This window comes from Sturnus vulgaris, chromosome 15, assembly GCF_052056855.1.
Source record: "Sturnus vulgaris isolate bStuVul1 chromosome 15, bStuVul1.hap1, whole genome shotgun sequence".
Lineage (NCBI taxonomy): Eukaryota > Metazoa > Chordata > Aves > Passeriformes > Sturnidae > Sturnus > Sturnus vulgaris.
Window position 1 is genome coordinate 3,693,477 of NC_142257.1, and position 15,258 is coordinate 3,708,734.

General features: G+C 55.9%; 1 protein-coding gene across 3 annotated transcripts in view; it reads left to right on the forward strand.

The window, feature by feature from the left end:
• The first annotated feature begins 9,372 nt into the window (after positions 1-9,372).
• The window catches only part of LOC148221958 (serine protease inhibitor Kazal-type 5-like), a 105,909-nt gene continuing 100,023 nt past the window's right edge, over positions 9,373-15,258 (forward strand). The window contains exon 1 of one of the 3 annotated variants that reach the window (XM_088173956.1): positions 9,373-9,768. The gene's annotated coding sequence lies outside the window, so the exon portion shown is untranslated. The remainder of the gene's footprint in view (positions 9,769-15,258) is intronic. The other 2 variants (XM_088173955.1, XM_088173952.1) reach the window with 2 other exon arrangements.

The window sequence follows — 15,258 nt, forward strand, 5'->3', positions numbered from 1 at the left end:
CATTTCTTAGCCACCCGTTTCTGCAGTACCCAGCAATTTCCTGGCCATCTCTCCGGACCCTCTGGACCTGCCGGTTTCCTCCCATCCAGCAATACCTTCTAATATTTGCTCTGTCCTCACAGGCCACGGTGCTTCTCTGCCCCCCTGAGTTGGTGATTCCTCTCTCATGGCACTGCCAACACCTTCAGAGGAGGGGGTCTTTAAACAGGGCACCTCTGGGTGTCTCAGGTGCCAGCAGTGCTTCCCAGATCAGAGATCTCTGTTACACAACGCCCTTGCCCAGGTTCTCTGCAGGGTGTCCTGAGGATGGGGGTGATGAAAAGCTATGAGCCCGCTGGAGCCTACAGGGCTCACAGAAAAGCCAGGGGGGAGCAGAGGAGGTGAAGAGGCTGGAGCAGGGGCTGCTCTGAGAGCTGCAGAGCTCCGGGATGGGGACATAGGCAGGCTGGCCATGTGCTACTGCATGGGGTAGGGAACAGCAGAAGAGAGTGTGAGAAGAGCAAGAACTTGGCCGTAGAGGTTTTAAGAAGCCAAAACTCTGATTCAGGGATTGCTGAAGAGCATGGTCAAGAGGACTGCAAGATCCCCACTGGCCTGAAGGGCTAGAACTCATCCTTCTCCTGCCCAGTCCCTCTCCACAGACGACTGCCCTTGTGTTCCTGGCAGGCAGGTGAAGCCCTCTTTCACCCTTTTCCCCTCTAGGTTTTGTTTTGGGTTTGTGGGTGCTCAGAACAGCTCCCACCAAGCCCTGGAGATGCTCTGGAGTTGGTGCTTTCTAGGGTGGGCTCCTTGCATTGCAACTTGTCTTTGCAGTCTGTCTGGCCATTGGGATCTATGATTGCTCTTTGAATGGGGGGATCCTGTCTTTCCCTACTCAAAAGGGGGTGCAAGACAGCTGTGTCTTAGCTCAGCACCATGGCCCCGGGGAAGTCTGCTGCTCACATTATTTCCCACCCTGGGAAATCCTTCCTCCACCAGGCATCATGGCAGGGTCAGATGCGGGTCAGATCCTGGAGCCACCTCCGGTTGTCCCTCCCTGCTCCCGCCGTGCCTCTTGTCACATCACGCAGCAGCTCACTGCACCACTCCTTCTTGCAGGGCTGCTGCGGGATGGAGAGGCTGATGAATAAATCAATCCCCCTCGGTGCTGAGGCTGCAAAACTTGGATGCGAGCAGAGGAGCAGCGCCGGGGCTGGCGGCCTGACGGCCGGGGTGGCACCGCTTGTGAATTCCCCCCATGCAGCCGCCGCAGACAGAGCTGCTGCAGCCAAGTGGGCAGCTCTGATTGCCTTCTCGACATGTTTTATTTATCAAAGCGCTCAATATGCAGCTCTCTCCTGCTGTCCCACATTTTTTCCCTAGATTCTCCCGCCTGGAAATGGGAGCAGCGGTTTGGAGAGAAGACGTGGGGGGCTGCTGGCTCCTCCTGGACTCAGCAGGCTGTGGCCTCTTCACCTCCCTGCCGTGGGCATCCGTGAGCCGATGGCATCGCCCTGCCACACGGCTGTCACTCAGCTGTCACCGTGCCGAGGAGAGGGGTCCCTTGCTGCGAGCGGAAGGACAGCGCTGTGCCCCTGGCCTTTCCCGAGCTCAGGGAACACTTTTAAAGAGCATCCAGGCTTTTGGTCTCCTTCTGTGCTCTGCCAAGAGCAGAGGTGCCTCAGGCAGATGCCAGGCGCCGCAGGAGGCTGCTGCGGTGCCTCCAAGCATGGCAGAGGATGCCTTTGACCTGGCCCTGGCCAAACTGTGGCCTCTGTCACTGGCCCATCCTGGCTCCTGTTCGCCTTCCTCCATCGCCTCCAGCTGCCTGTGCCAGAGGAGGAGAGGATGGAGCTGCAGGGTGCGTTTCTGCTGCCTCGCTGCTAATAAATAAACCCCAGTAATGAGTTGGGCTCTGGCGGGCGGGCAGGTAGTGGCAATAATCCCCCAATTAAGTGGATGAGGCAGACAGTTAAGTGCAGAAAACCCACAAATAAACAAGAAGGAGAATAATATAGGAGCAGGGAGGAGCTGGTGTCTGGGTCCCTCAGCCTTTCCCCCGGCAGTGCCAGGAGCACTCTGGGAAGTGTAGTTCTGCCTTCCTCCTCTGCCGACATCCTCCTCGGGAGGGACGGAAACCTCTGATTTCCAGCCCATTCTTCCGATTGCGCCAAGGCTTGGAAACACCAGGGGAAACACATCCCTCAGTCAGCCCTGGGGATGTGGAACAGGACAGGAATGTGGGTCTGAGGGAAGCCTGTGTGCACAGAGCATCCCTGCTGAGATGGGAGCCCACAGGGCTCAAAGAGAGGAAGCCCTGCCAGCCAGGCAGAGAATCCTTGGGGCTGTCTCCATGTGTGCCACCAGTGTGGAACCTGAGGGATGGAGAGGCTGCAGCCGTGGCATGGCTGCTTTGCCTTCTCACCCCTGCCATGCTCATCCTTACCCTTGAGCATCCTTTCCCTCGAGCTTCCTACGGGTGGAAATACTGGCTTGGAGAGCTTGACAGATCGTGCACTGTGGAGGATGGAGCTGTGCAGGGGCCATACTGGATGCTGGCACAGCACAGGCTTCCTCCTGGAGCCCCAGACAGACACAGAAACCTCAGTGAGAGCAAAAGCCTCCCCGGCTCTATCGATCGCGGCCGTGGGCTGTGCGTGCCTCATGCTGGACTCGCAGCAATGATCAATACTCGTTTTTCTCCTCAGCCTTCACCTCACTAATGGGAGCCACCAGCCCTGTCACGTCCTCAGAGCTGCCAGGAGGAGATGGCCATGGGTGGGCTGGAGTTGGACCCACTTCTCTTTTGCATTCTTAGGATAAAGGTTCCCAAGAGCTGTGGTGCTGTCACAGCCTGGGGCTTTGCCACCGGGCACTGGTGAGCTGGTGGCTGCCAAGGCCACAGGCACAGGGGACACTGGACCCCACCTGGCACTCAGGTAGCTGTGATTAGTCATAAGCAAACATTTTGGAGCAAAGGTCCACGGGCTTGTGGCATGCTGGGAATTTGCTCCCTGCAGGCACACGTTTCACCCTTCATGGTAGCCAGCAGTGGCTGTGCAGGTGCAATGCAGGAGATGCTCAGCTCCACAGCTCTGCCTGTGCCACTGCAGGTGTCTGGGAGGATGTTCCCAACATGTGTGGGTGGAAGAGGGAAGCCCATTGTGCCAGGGGACACAGTGCCATTTTCCCTGGTGGCAGTGCTGCTGATGGTGGCACCGCAGGGTTTTTTCCTGTGCTGGCAGCAGAGGGGGGACTCGAGAGAGGCATAATAATAATCCCCACGTGAAGCATAAGAAAAGAAGCTATTTCAGTATTGCCTCCTCCGCCTGGTGAGCCCACAGCCAGGCCTCTATCAGGAAAGGGAACACAGATAAATCAGCCATTCTCCTTAGGAAGATGAGCTTTTACCCCTCATGTGGCACCAATCCTTGTTGGGAAAAGGTGCTGGTTCCTGGTGAATGCTGAGGGCAGCCAGGATACAGCTTGCCCACAACAGTCCCAAACATTGGGCAGGAAGTGCCCGGCATCAGCTCTGCTGCCTGGACTCCTGTGATGAATTTCACAGAGAGAGCAGCAATTCCTGGAAATTTTCTTCTCTGTGTCTGTGCAGGCAGTAACTGGGAGCTGAACTCCTTCAGTGGAGAAGAAAAAAAAAAAAAAAAGAAAAAGACCAAAAGGAAATTGAAAAGATTGGGGTTTTGATGCCTTTTCCTTTGAACGCAGGGGCTTGCAGAGCTGGGCGGTGATGGGTGAGGGGCTGTGGGATGGAGCATGCACACTTTGCACCGTATACATTTGGGAAAGCCAAGCCAGGCCTGCATGTGCCCTCTGTCCTGTTTTGGAGGGCAGGAGCTGCCCTTCATGGCAGACTGCAGAAGACTGATGTGTTTTTGAAGGCAAACCAGTGATTTTGCCTGAAACGGTGCGGGCGCCTGCTCCGAATGCTAAGCAGCTCCTTGGAAAGCAGTTTCAAAGCACAAAGGGGAGCAGGATGGGAAAACAGAGTACTCAGCCCCCTCCTATGGCCCCTGGAAACTGCACTGTCCCTTCCCAAAGTCACAACAGATAATCAAACTTATAGGAAAAATCCCCCAAGAAGTCTGACCCATGGTTCTGGGAGTCTGGGTGGTGGAATCCCCCCTCAAGAGGTCACAGCCTGTTTCGTGACCGCCAAGATCCACTCCTGAAGGATCATTCTGGGAGGGCTGTGGATTTATTTTGCAGGCAGCTGGCACTGGTGGGACCCCCTGTGCTGGTGGGCAGGAAGCAGAGAAATGCACGGGACCTGTCCCAGGGGTGTCACCAGATGGAGTCCTCTCCCTCCAGCCACCCCTAAACTCCCACAGCGTCAGCAGCAGCGCAAGTTCCTTTGTTGGGATGGCACAAGAGCATCTCATATGTCCCCAGACTGCCACCCCATGCCCGGGGGGCTTTCAAGGCAGAGGGTTGGGATCTGCACAGTCAACCCCGAAGTGCTCTCTCCACAGATCCTCCCACCTGCCTCTGCCAACTAATGGAGGTGATTTTCACCTCCTTTCATCTGGAAAACCGCCGGCAAAAGTCATCTAACAACTTCCCTGGCAGCAGGAGCATTGAAGAGATTTCTCTCGCACATTCACAGCAGGTGATTCTCCGTGTGCTGCTCAGAGGAGATTGCTCTGGCTCGGGATGCAGAGCAGCGCTTGGGAACCTCTGTGTCCCCCACCCACACTCAGCTGGGCAGTGGGACATGCAGCAGGGGCGGACATTACCCACCCTCGGCATTGCTTCTCCTCCATCCTCCCTTGTGCCTGCCCTGTCAGAGGGCATGCAAAATTTTTTGGTGCAAAAACAGACGGCATCGTTCCCACACGGCAAACATCCCAGGGATGATGTGAAGAGGGGAAAAGAGTTCAGGATAGTGGATCCCTATGGATTCCCCCCTATACCTGAGCACAACCTCTCCTCGTGGTGGAGATTCCTGTGAGCATCCACTGATGGATACACCTCTGTCTGGGGATGGGAGCATCATCACAGTGAAGTGGATGCTGATACGGGATCCTCTGGAGCTGCTGTAATCTCATTCCAGGAGCAAATCACATTCCCGGCAGCCAAGGACATGTTAGGTCTTAATAAAAATGGTAATTCCCAGCAGATTGAGTTGGGAACAGGGAAGGTGGGTGTTGCTTCCCCTTTCAAGCCTTCTCCGGTGCCCATGGGGAGCATGGTGGTGCTGGAGGAGGCAGAGGGCTGCACTGGAGGATGAAGGATTTGGAAAGTAGGAGCAAGGGTTTTCTGCAAAACCCCAGCTCCTCACATCCTCTGAGATCCGGCCTCAGCTCCTTGTCTGCCTAATCCCTGCCCTGACGCTCACCCGAGCTGCCCAGCCATGAAAGCCAGAACTGTTTGTTTGCAGTTTCCTAGGAGAGAAATCACGTTAAAAAAATTAATTACACACCTGAAAACAAAATCTGGCTGCTCAAGTGCACATCAGGGATAAATGGTGTGCTCCAAATTAGACAATTTACAGCTTGGGTAAGTAATGAAGGAACCCAGCCAGGCGTGAAAGCAGAGGGGGAGAGTGACCCTGGGGAAATGTGGGGTTCTTTTCTCCCTGCTCCCTTTGTCCCCCAGTCCCTTCCTGCTTCTGACCCCCTTTTCATTGCTGCTGGCTGAGAAACCCCCATTTACTCAGCACTGGTGGCTGGAGTAAGTCCTTGTGGCCCCAGCCTCGGGAGTTCAGCAGGGATTTTGAATGAGTTTGAGCCCTTTTAGAGCTTGAAGATGGGAACAGCCTCAGAGAACGGGGCAGGTAACGGAGCAGAAGGATGTTCTGTGTATCCCAGGGACCAAAGGACTAGGTGGGACATCTCCCTCCATGGCATCCCTGTGAGCAGAGGTGTCCAGCATGGGGGTCCCTCGCTGCACCCCGACCCCCCTGGCATCCCCCAGCCCACGCTGGCCTCTGCAGTCCTCGCTGTGTGGTGCGTGGGCGGGCTGGCAGCGCGCAGCCGAGGAACGGGCAGCAATCCAGCCTTGCTGGCGAGAAGAAAATAATTTCTTTGCCTTATTTTTCCCTTTACAGTGTCCCAGCCCAGCCTGTGAGTGTGGGGATTTAAAGGGACTGTGTCCTTGAGCCATCAGGCTGGGTTGTGGCAGTGGGGATGGTTGATGTGGCTGGATCTGTGTGGGGGAGCTGAGCTTCGTGAGTGGGCTGGTGGCTGTGGGTGCTTCCTGGCTTGCCTGCAGCAAAGAACCAGCTATGGAGACTTTTGCTGCCCTGGGGCAAAGTTAAAGTGTGGGCAGCACCCGTGATGGGCGAGGAGATGCCCTGTGCCCCTCACATCGCCCAGGGGGAAGCCTGAAGCACAGCAGCATCCCAGGAACTCACAGAAATCCACCCTGTCCTCCACCCACACCCCTCTCTGTCCCCTGTGTGCTGCCCACCAGCTCCGGTAAGAGGCAGGATCCTCCCAAGCTCCCCAGCCTGCCGACATGTGATGGTGCGTGGGGATGGGAGCAGCCTCCCTTCTCCCCTGTCTGCTCGGCTCCCACCTCTGCTCGGTGCCGGCTCGGAAACCAGCCAGCTAATGATGTGAGCTGCGGAGCAGATGGGGGACCTGACGCTCCACTCCCCGGCAGCGGATTAGGCATGCAAATGGATGTATAGAGACGCGGTGCCTCCTGGCCTGGATCTTCTCCACCCCCACCGCACGTATGGCGTTTCAATTCACAGCCCCCAGGCCCCCCACTCACAGCACCCCCGGCCTGGCCTGGAGCCACGTGTGGAGGGCAAGCACGGACGGACGGACGGACGGACACGGGGCTGTGTACGGTCCACGCAGCCCTGCCTGAGTGCGGGGTGGCCCCTCTTTGAACTGAAAATCCCGCCGTGTCCCTGCGTGATAGCGGCACTGGATGAGCTGCATTGGCTGCATCGTTCCCTCCGCTCCTTTTGCAGCATCAGTGGGTGCTGCTGTGCCCCGTTGAGGGGGAGATGCTCTGCAGAGAGGTGGGAGAAAGGTTGGGACAGTGACCCAGGTGCTGCAGTTGCCCAGCTTTGCTGATTTCAGAGGCTACAGCAGAGATGCTCTGGGATGCCGGTAAAGCTGCTCCTGCCTCGGGTAACACCAAGAGGTATCAGTTTAGCTTCTGCAATGCCCGTGACCATTTCTCAGCCTAAGAAATGCTGCGAAATGTGAGCTGGCAGAAGCAGGACAGTCTGACTGCGTCCTACTCCACCTCCAAAACCTGTGGAGAACTGGAAGGTGCAGGGAGGTTTGGGGCTTCATGATGCCCCACACAACCATGTGTCCTGGGGGGACTGAAGCAGCCCCAGTGGAGACCAGTTCAGCAGAAAGGACACCCCGCTTCAGCCCAGCCCCTGTAAAACCAGCCCCTCTCCAAAAGGACACAAAATCTGCCCTTCCCGACATGGGGGTGAGGCTGTCTCCACCTGCAGCATCACTCCCTCAGCCCCTCTGTGCCACTGCAGCGGCACCGTGCACCGCCGTTATCTCCAATGCCTGGGAGCGGGAAGGAGATTAATATTCATCACAAGGGAGCGGAGCATATGGAATATGAATAATGCTAATTGTGTCTGTATAGATTTAGTGTAAGAAGCTTCCATGCATTAAGGAGGGAGGGAATTAGTTCTCTGAACCGTTTCAGGCTCATTTCTGGCAAAGGAGTGCCTGCCTGCCCGCAGGTTTGGAGACAGGGGTGAGGATAAAACTTGTGTCCCGTGCCTGAGTGCGGGAGAGGCTCGGGATACAGGGAAGCTGTGCGGGGGAGCGCAGGCATCCTGTGTCTCCCAAAGAGCAGAGTGATGGAGCAAACTCAGCCCCTGCAGATGCCGGAGGAGAAGGGGCTGCCTGTAGACCTGTGAGCCCTGCAGCCATGGGCTGCTGCAGCCAGAGACGCCCCCAAGTGCCAGCACTGGAGGTGGCTGTAAGCCTGCTGTGCCTGGGCTGCTTTTTTGTGCGTGGCCCCACTGGGCTTGGGTCCCTGGGGCCTGCAGGGCTGGCAGTACTCAACTCACCCCAGGTGAGTTTATCTACCCCCAGGTGCAGGGCAGGTGCCGTGCATGGCAGGCAGGGAGCTGGCAGGAGGCAGTGCCCTGTGCATTGGAGGTTGGACTGGTAACGAGGTGCTGGGGGCCAGAAAACTTCATGCCTTAAACATTCATCCCATTTGCCTTCTGGGGACGAGGGCTAGTGCCCCATTTTAATCGAATCAGCTCATGGCTTTAATGAGGAGGAGAAGTCTCATTTGCTCAGCCAGGCAGGGAGAGCAGGCTGGGCACTGCAGGTCCAGGGCTTTGGCAGAGCCCCCCCAGGCCCAGTCGAGTGTGTGCCCTCCTCATGTGGCATGGGCTGACACGTGGCAGTGTCACCTTGGTCATGGGGGACCAGTAGGAACAGCAGGATCAGGCTCATCAGACTCCCTTCCCTGCAGTGCATGGTGCTGAGCTTCCCCCTGTCCCCCAGCACTGCAGAGGGGTTCGGGCTGGACACCCCTCTTCTGCTATGCTCCCCAGAGATGGCCCTGTGGCAGCAGAGAGCTCAGGAAAGGCTGAGGTCATCCCTATCCTGAAGACTAGAGCTGGTCAGGGAGATTTTGCAGCCTCAGGAGAGGATGGAAAACACCTGGGGTCTGGCTGCTCCCTGAGATGCCTTCTGGCATCCCTGCAGCTGCCTTTCCCCGCGCCTTTCCCCATCCTCTCCAGGGCCAGCAGCCGCAATTGTCTCAGGCTTGACCATTGCCCTCTTCTTCCACTCTCCTCCCATCCCTGAGAACGTGGGATTCCTCTTCCTGCACTTTGATCTCTCCAATTTTTAGCTCGTTCTGGCTGCTTTATAGGCACTAATCCCTCTGCAGGCACCGGGGAGAATCCACCTACACTCCATGCAGTCTTAAGTCTTATTGTGTAAACAAAATCTCAAACACGAAATCCCTAATCCTTAATGGTTGGAGCCTCGGATACCTGTTCCCCCGTGTCCTGCCCGATGGAGGCTGGAAGAGGGGGAAGGTCTCTGCCATGTTTGCTCCCATCCTCAACCTCAGCACAGATTAAACATCTGTACACGTTTTTAACCTTGTTTTTTTCCTTTCTTCCTGGCTGTTCACACTGGTGAGCCACCCTGGCCCCCCTCCCTGCTCCACTGCATTTGTTCAGCTTGGGGGATCAAACTGGGTGACATTTGGAGTTGGGATATTTAAAATGCAAATTTCCCCTGGATAGATAAGTGGAATTTGCTCCCTCTTATGAAGGGAATCTCTGGGGAGAGCTGAGCACTACGGCCAGCCTGCTCTGAATGTGAAATGCAGCCAGGGGAATCCCTGCCTCCCCCCAGCCTGGCACTTGTGGGCAAACACTGGTGTAATATCCACCCTCATGACCACGAAGGTATCCAGATTTCCCCCAAACGCAGTGTGAGGTAAGAGCTGCGGGGCCGGCAGAGAAACCTGTGGTGTTTCTGGATTACAGCCAGGGAGGGAGAAATCTCAGGGGCTGCTGGTGTAATCCCAGAACTGATGTTTTATTCCTCTGCACCCGGGGTGTTGCTGATGTATGTCTCTCCCTCCCAGCTCGGAAATTAAAGCTTTCGCCACTTTTCTTGCTGCAGAGGAACAAATGTGTGTCTGAGAGGGAGATTTACACTTTGCTTTCCTTTCTGGAAATGGAGCGTGATTTTCCAGTGACTGCAGATGCTGGGCTTGTCCTGATGCCTTGAGAGGAGCTGCTGGGTGGGGAGAAGGAGCCCCCACACCCATCCACCCTCCCAGCCTGCTTCAGGAAACCAGGTGGGTTTACACCCCAGAAAGGGTTGGGATGAGAGGGCTGCAGTCCTGTTTTTCCCCTCTGCACTCACAGAACTGCCCCTCCTTGTGCCCCCCTCTTTCCTCCCCTTCTTGGTGCAGGCTCCAGGCTGGGCTGATTCACCTCCTGGCATGGCTGTACTCAAAACCTGCTAAACCCCCTACGAAGGGAGAAGTGGAGGCATCTTTAGGGAAAAACACTCGATTTGCTGCCAACCCCATGCAGGATGAGACTGCAGGCACCAGACTGCACACGGAGGGCACGGGGGTGTGGAAATTACAGCAGGGCTGGGATGGAGAGGAGCAGCCCCGGGTTGGGAGGCCTGGGGGGAGTTCACCCAGAGCCATTCATGTGCATCACCTTCATCCCTGCCTGCACACAGTCCCCCACTAACGCAGCAACAGTTTAAAGCAAAGGGAAAAACCATAAAGCAGAAGAAGTTCAGGCAGCTCTTTGAGCTGGTCCTGGGCTCCTGCAGTGACTGGGGGCTTCCCACAAACCGTGATGCACCGAGGAATATCGGGAGCATCATAAATATACTCTGAGAATGAGGGAAAAGGGATTTGAATTTCAACTTTGATGCATAATGTGCTTTCTCTAAAAAAAAAAAAAAAAAAAAAAAAAAAAAAAAAAAAAAAAAAAAAAAAAAAAAAAAAAGCCAGCCTTCTTGGCAGGGACCAGACAACTTCACACTAAATCTCCTGCAGGAGCATGTTGCCAGTTGCAGAGATAAAACCTCAATGAAACACAATTAGTTTCCACTTGGATTAGCCAAACTCGCGTCTCTCCTCCCACCCAGACACCCCGGCAGCAGGATGGGGACCGCTCAGTGCCAGCCTCCTGTGTCCCCAGCCCTGCTGGGAGCGGGACGGCTCTGCCCCGGGGGGAGGATAACTCTCTTTTCACGGCTAAGGGGAACTGACAAGTGATGAATACACGAAAGCCGGAGCGCTGCAGGGCAGCCCCTGCCATCTCACCGAGGACGGCGGCTCATCACGGCTGGTTTGCTGCGGTTCTCTGAGGTTTGGAGGCTGGTGGGGAGCCTGGGGCAGGGTCTCCATGTTATCCTCGACGGTCCAGCCAGCTTGGGGTTGGGGCATGGCACTGCAGCCTCCTTTCCCAGCTCAGTCCCGAAGGAGGGAGGAGCACACAGAGGGGATATGTTGGCGGCAGAAGCTGCTGAGAGGTTTGTTCTTTAGGCAGGAATATCTCGAATATTGTAATTTTTTTTCCTAAGGCTTATAAACTGGAAGGTTTTTAGTCTTGGAGTTTTAGGCTTAAGCATCACCCATGGTGGCAATGTCTTACCCCTGTTTGGCCCTGGCCCTTGGTGTCACTCTGAGCCCAAACGTGTGCTTGTCACTTGTGCCGCAGGCGCATTTTGGAGCAGGCTCACGCCTTCAGGCTGGGTCATGGTGCCCCAGCGCCAGGCTGGCAGGAACAGATCACGGGGGAGGTAGGAAAAACAGCTCGGAGCCATCCCTGGGACAGGAGCACTCCCCAGGCCCTGCAGGTTTTGCCCTGCCGGGAGGCAGCTGACAGAGGGACCAAGAGCTGCTGGCAGGGCTCTGAGGGGAATTCAGCCTGTTAATTAAGAGCTTAATTACCCAATAACGAATGGTGGACTTAGCTCTGCCTTGAAGCAGGCCAAGCGAGTGAAGTGCCCTCAGGGAGGGCCAGAGGAGGTGAGCCGAGGGCAGGCTTTGCCTTCTGCCGTGTTTAGGAATATTTGAAAGATTTGTACATGAAGAGAACAGAATTCTGCAGCCCCCTCAGCATCTCTGTCCCTGCTGTCTCCAAGGTGCCAGTGGGAGGACAGGGGTGGGCATCACTTGTCCCTCCAACGGTACAATGTGCCCCAGGCACGGGGTGGACTGCGGGGTGGGCATTCCTGCTGATGGAGGAGGGAGGGGAGTTTGCGAGCTGGAAAGGGAGAATTTCCTTGGCTTGGTGTGTTTTGCTGCAGAAAGGCGGTTTCAGCTCCAAGGGTAAGGGAAATGAAACAGAAAAATGCTTCCTATTAAGCAAAAAGGGATGGAGAGCTCTGCGTAATAGTGCTGTCTGCAGGGGCTGCTCGCTCCGCATCCGCATCCAGCCAGCGCCCGGAGGGAGCCGCGCTACGCAGGCGGGCTCAGGGACACGGGGACCAGCCCCAGCCCCACAGCTCCGGGCTGGGGACAGCCACATCCACGGCCACGGATGGCGGGCAGTGCTGGGGAGAGGGTAGGTGGGTGTTCTCCATCCCTGTGGCTCCCTGGGCAGGTCCCATGAGGAGACGGGGATGTCTCAGCTCAAGGTGTGGACTGAGTTGGGTCTAAGGAGCTGCTGGAGGGCGTTTGGCCAATGCTCATAGCGTGTTCTGAAGCTCTCCTGAATGTTGGGATGTGGGCAGCGCCAGCACATCCTCTTGCCCTGCCCTGCCCTCATGGACCCAGAGAACAGCCCCAGCAGAGATCCCAAACCCCGCAGGCACCCCTCGCCCAGGGCACAGCTGTGGTTCTTCATCAGGGGATGTTCTTCCCCTTTGCTGTTAGATTTTTGTAAAAGCCCCAACAGACATAGCAGTTTCGTGGCAGGAAGAACAACATTCATTCTGGAGCTTTCCCAAGTAATTCATCCTCTGAGAAATTAATTATCAGCACCGGGGCTGCATTTAATCAGCATCAGTCCCTGTGTGCACGGGGTCGCAGGGTTTTGCTGCCTCTGCCTCCAGCGGCTCCGGGTTCCTGCAGGCAGGGAGGAGATCTGCTGCTGCCCGTGGGATGGGAATTGTGAACAAGGAGAGCAGATCCATCCGGGAGGCCCTGACAGCTGTGCAAACACCCCCGGGGTAACTGCACCTGCCAGCTACACCCGGAGTGGGTGGAGTGATGGGGCAGCTCAGGTGCTGAGAGCGGCTCCGACGCCCACACAGAAGTCCCAGGGTGCTCATTGGGCTGGGAACAGGAATACAGCTCTGGAAACAGGGCTCTGTGACCCCCATGCTGCACTGAGAACACCAAACCCACTCAGGTGGCGGGCACACACGTGCGGGTGCAGGTGTGTGGCACACCGGGAAGGTGGATGTGACAATGTCTGAGAGCTGGGGGACACGAGGGCATCTGTTCCAGCAGAGCTGCCTCTGGCAGCTGTTTCCTAACAAATGGTGTTTGGTTTGGTGGAAGAGCCTTAATGAAAGCGGTGGCTGCTGCAGGAGTGGGGAGGGGAGCGCCTGCCTGAAGAACGCTCTGGGGGAGGAAGGAGAAGAAAAAGACAGAAGGAGCTTGGACGTGTCCTTTGGTCATGACCTGACGGCTCCTTGCAGGACCCACATCTCCCTGCCTGGCCAGGGGCACCCGGCTCTCCAGAGCCTGCCTGGTGGGGTCTTGGGCCACCAGGAGAAGGTGTGCTAGTGGTGGGGGGAGAGCTGAGGGTGCACTTTTGGGAGGTGGGGCGGATGAGGGATTTTGGGGAAGTCTGCCACTGTTGAACTGCAGAAGCTGGAGGTGCCTTGATGTGGGGACGTGTTTCTGTCATACTTGTGCCCTCTAGTGGCTCCGTCCTCTCTCTCTGGTCCCTTTGGCCACCATCCCAGTGGCACGGCCATGCCGCTGGTCTCATGGCCACCATCCTGCGGTGGCCGGGGTCAGCCTGTGCCGCTGGCACTGCCAGCCTTGGCGTTCTTGGCGCTGGGGAATGAGGGCAAGAAGGGTTTAGCCGAGCCCAGGAAGGCGCCTGATGATGCCTTCCCCATGGTCAACTCCTTCATGCTGCAAGGGAGTGCTTGTCCTTGGTTTTCAAGATGCTTTGGCATGGAAATGTAATTTTTAGATTTGTGGGGAGGGAATGAGTTCCATAACCTTTCCAGAGGCTTGATTCTCCAGCCAAAACTGTTTGGTTAGTGACCCTAAAATACATTTTATTCCAGCAAATCCAATCTTGAGATTTCTAACACAAAGTTTCTCATTTTCCACTGCTCGGGGCTGTTCTCTACCTTTCTGTTTCCTCTGTGTTTAATCACATGACAGCATGGAAAAAAAAAACCAACACAGTTTTTTCTCATTCTACTGATGTTTCCCTTTTATCTAAAAGAAATAAAACGCTCCTTTGCCTCTGGCCCGTGGCAGCCACCACGTCTCAGCTGCACTCCTGGCGGACAGGATGCCTGGATGCCCTGAAGCTGCTCTTGTCTCCCGTGTGCTCCTCTCCTTCCCTGTGTCTCCTCTCTGCAGGTTTTTGGACCCTTCCCAGAGCTGTGGCAAGGATGGGAAAGGTGGTTTGGTGGAAGAAGCCCAGCCAGGCACTGTGGGTCCCTGGGGTGGCTGGCGGAGGGAGGTGAGGATTGGGTACCATTTATAGGGGCAGTGGGAGCTCCTGTGTCTCCTGCAGGGGGACAGAGATGTCCCCACATACTTGGCAGCCAGCCCTGCCTGTGCTCCCTCCACTAGCAGGGGATATTTCCTATCTGAGAGAGCAGATGTTGGTTAGGAGCTTCCTAAGCAGTTTCTCTTCCCTCACAGAATTGCTGCTTGGCGAGAGAATTAAATTCTCTTTTGTTGTCAGTTTAGAGGAGAACAAAACCAAATGTCACCTGGAGAAATTCTTGCTGCTGCACCCCCAGGGAACGGAACGGCTGCCTCAGGACCAGGATTAGCCCATCACTGAGAAAGCTAATGGTCCCTGGGGGGATTAGACAGATGATCGATGGTGGGATTAGTTTGTGTGGTGGCTGCGGTGACAGCAGCGACCCAGAGCAGCAGCTCCACCCTGCCTGTGCTTGCACTGAGCCAACCCCTCCCCGGCGCATCCCCGTGGTCTCTGGGATGGTCCCTGAGCAGTGTCAGCCCAGTGAGGAGGGGCTGCTGCAGCCAGCACTGCCACAGATGTTCTGTATTTTGGATTTCTCCCCCTTCCAGCCTCGTTAGTATTGAAATTAAAAGCAAGTGTTTGTGAATTGGTAGCTGTTCTCCAAGACCCTAATTAGCAAATCTCTTCATCCCCTGGGGCTGCAATCTAATAATCAAAAAAAGAAAACCAAAAAACACCAAAAAAAACCCCAACACCCAAACAAGCCCCAAACCTTGTTTGATGGATCGGGAGTGCTACTGGAACAGTAGGAAACGGCTCTTCCTGCTTAGTATGGTAATTAAACACTTCAATTGCAATTATTTTTGAAATTAGATAAGTCTCTAATTGTTATCATAGGTGGCAGGGGTTTGGGTGTGTGTTTGCCAGTTCTCCGAGCTGGAGCGGAGCGTGGATGCTGCAGGCGATTCAGGCCGGCTCCTGCCGGGTTTGTTTGGGGAAGAAGAGCTCTCCCTGGGCTCCTCTGCAGGGATTCGGCTCCTGCTGCTCTGTAAAGCTGCTGAGGAGGCAATTTCTCAATCTGCTCTGGGGGTCCCATGGCTCCTTATCCCAAAGCCACACGAGGGGACCTTGCCTGCTAGGGCATCATCACCTTGCTGGGGATGTTTCCTTGCCCACTGATGCTTTGA